General features: G+C 37.6%; 1 pseudogene; it reads right to left on the bottom strand.

Moving 5' to 3' along the window:
* Positions 1-264: 264 nt before the first annotated feature.
* On the bottom strand, positions 265-358 carry LOC144710773 (small nucleolar RNA R71; annotated as a pseudogene).
* Between the last annotated feature and the right edge of the window lie 3,143 nt (positions 359-3,501).

Here is a 3,501-nt window from a genome sequence, read left to right as displayed (position 1 = left end):
TAACTCTCTCCCTGAATTTACTGGTCATTCTTCTCAAAACCCCTTAGAATTTCTTGACGATTTTCACATTCGATGTTCCTCTAAAAATATTCCTGGCTTAACTACTAAAGCATTAAAAATGAAGTATTTTCCACTTACTTTAAAAGATAAGGCTTTTGCATGGTATAGAAATTTAGGCATAACATTTAATTCATGGGAAGAAATGGAGAATAAATTTCTACATAAATTTTATCCCCTTTCTAAAACTAACTTTTATAGAAAATAAAATTCAGAAATTTTACCCTCATGATCATGAAGCATTTAGTGAAGCATGGGAAATGTTTAATGAATTAATCCAAAAATGCCCTCACCATGGAATAGAAAAGTGTCAGCTAGCTGAAATTTTTTATGAATCACTTCCTGATATTTTTAAAGTAAAGTGAATCAAATAGCTGGTGGCTCGTTCTATATGGCTTACGAGGATGAAGTCTTTGATATTTTGGAAAGGGTGGCTGAAACTGTTCTGCAGGAAATAGGAGCAAGTCAAAATGGAATAAACACCAACCCAAAACGAGGAGTGCTGCAAGTAACTTCAAAGGAAGCTGATCTTCATGCAGGGATAAGAGAAACCAAGAAGAAACTTGAAGAATTGACTTCCACTCTAAAGAATGCTTTTCTCCCTTACTTACCCCTTGTGAAAGAAAGGATTTGTTCTCTATGTTCTAGTAGAGATCATGAGGATGGAGCATGTCAACTAGGAGAGGAGGAGGTGCATGTGTTGAACCACAACCAACAGCCTTGGGGGGACCAAAGAGGCCCATCTACAACAACCAAGGAATCTACTCCCAAGGGACCAAGACCCCTTTCCAGCAACGAGTCCAATTCCAGACCCCACCACAACAGTCTTATCAAGGAGCCCCACAAAACCAGGTACAAGATTTGTTTACTATAACACCTGTGATCTCTCACATGATAGATCAGCAGAATCGAAGGCTAAGGGAAGAAATGGAGATGCGCATGCAAGCCATGATGGAAACACAAACAAAGATGATGATGGACGCTCAAGAGCAGACAAGACAACTTTTGGAGAGCTTGAAGCAAAGGACAGTTGACCATGGAGGTAAGGGAGTTGAATCCAACTCCCACTCAGGTCGATCAATCCAAAAAATTTATGCCATTTACAAGAGGAAAGCCTATATCATGACAATGAGGAAGGTCTTGAAGAAATTCAAGCCATTTCAAAATTGAGAAATGGCAAGGAACTTCAAGATCCTTACCTAGGCAAGGAAAAAACAAAATTGGAGGAAAATAACCTAAGAGAAGGAGAGGCTCTATCACCTAGTATGGAACCCCTACCTTCAACCTACACCCCTCCCATTCCTTATCCTTCGGTCTTAAAAGCCCTTAAGTCTTCTCCTGATTATGAGTATAGACTCCTAGAGAATTTTAATAAAGCCACTATGTCAATAGCGGTAGAGGATATGATTAAATGTGCACCTTCTTTAAAGAAATATTTAAAGGATTCATGCACATCTAGGAAAATCAAGGAGGTAGTTAAGCTTTCTGAAAATGCCTCTAGTATCTTAAACTCTGTTCCCATTAAAAAGAGAGATCCAGGAGCTCCTTTTATTACATGTGAAATTGGAGGACAGATTTTTACTAGAGTATTATTAGATACAGGAGCTAGTATTAGTATTATTCTAAAAGTTTTATATGAGGAGTACGGTTTTGGGGAATTAGAGGAAATCTGCATGTATCTATTACTAGCTGATGGAACAATTAGACAACCAGAGGGTAGGTTATCTGATGTGATGATAAACGTTAAAAATTGTGAGATCCCCATCGATTTTATTGTAACTGAGGTCAAGGTGAAGGGAGATCTAAGTTTAGCACCTATCATTCTAGGAAGACCCTTCTTGGTGATGGCTACAACAATCATGGATTCGGAAAAATTGACTGTTGAATTTAAGGTTGGACAGGAAAGAGTCAAATTAGACATATCCAAGATGATGAAATGTCCTAAAGGGAGTAACAAAGAGTTAAAATTTTGTGATGAATAGGAGGATGATGTTGATGCTATTCGAGGGTTTTTATCGAGAGTAGATGATGCCAATGAGGAAAAAGTAGAACCTGAGCCTCCTACACTCTCCCTAGATTTGAACTTAGAGCTTATACCTCTCCCATCGTCTTTAAAATATGCATTCTTAGATTCTAGAAATTCCCTACCTGTGATTATTTCCTCGTCCCTTACTCCTTCATAAGAAAATGAACTGCTTAAGGTATTGAGAGAGCATTAAGGAGCATTAGGATGGACATTTGAGGATATTAGAGGAATCCCTTAATCAATTTGTGAACACAGAATATTTTTAGACGAAGATTCTAAACCTTCTAGGGAGAACCAACATAGGCTGAACCCACATATGAGGGAAATATTAGAGAATGAAATATTAAAATGGCTAGATGCAGGTATTATTTATGCCATTTCTGATAGTGAATGGGTCAGCCCTGTTCACATGGTGCTGAAGAAATCTGGAGTAACAGTAGAGATCAATGAAAAGGGAGAAGAAATCCAGAAAAGGCTGATAACTGGATGGAGGGTATGTATTGACTATAGAAAATTAAATAAGTCTACAAAGAAAGACCATTATCCCCTTCCTTTCATTGATCAAATTTTAGAAAAACTATCAGGACAGAATTTCTTTTGTTTTCTTGATAGTTATTCAGGATATAATCAAGTTAACATTCATCCTGATGATCAAGAGAAAACAACTTTTACTAGCCCTGTAGGTACATATGCCTTTAGGTGCATGCGTTTTGGCCTATGTAATGCTCTAGTCACCTTCCAAAGATGCATGAACTCTTTATTCTCTGATTTAGTAGGTGATTGTTTAGAAATATTTATGGATGATTTTTCTGTATTTGGAGATTCCTTTGAAAATTGCCTTCTAAATCTCACTAAAGTTCTTCAAAGATGCATTGAAAGTAACCTTGTTCTAAGTTGGGAAAAATCTCATTTTATTGTACAGTAGGGAGTGGTATTGGGGCACAAGGTCAGCAATTGTGGACTGGAAGTGGACATGGCCAAAATAGAAGTCATCCAAGGCCTTCCACTTCCCACAAATCTAAAAACCCTTAGAGGGTTCCTCGGCCATGCAGGTTTCTATAGGAGGTTCATTCAAAAGTTTGCTAAAATTTCCAAACCTCTTACTAATTTCCTTTCTAGTAAAACTAATGAAATCATCTTGGATAAAAGTGCTATTTCTGCTTTTGAAGAGCTGAGGAAGGCTCTCACACATGCACCTATTTTGCAAGCTCCAGATTGGAGCTTGCCATTTGAAATCATGTGTGATGCCTCGGATTTTGCTGTAGGGGCAGTCTTAGGACAGAGGAAAGAGAAGAAACCTGTGGCCATATATTATGCTAGCAGAACTTTAATTGATGCACAACTCAATTACTCTACCACAGAAAAAGAACTGCTAGCTGTAATTTTTGCTTTAGAAAAATTTCGACCATATTTGCTTT

This window comes from Wolffia australiana, chromosome 12 (assembly GCF_029677425.1).
Source record: "Wolffia australiana isolate 7733 chromosome 12, ASM2967742v1".
Taxonomy (NCBI): Eukaryota; Viridiplantae; Streptophyta; class Magnoliopsida; order Alismatales; family Araceae; genus Wolffia; species Wolffia australiana.
Note: the sequence above shows the minus strand (reverse complement) of the source record. Positions and strands in the feature narration are given on the sequence as shown.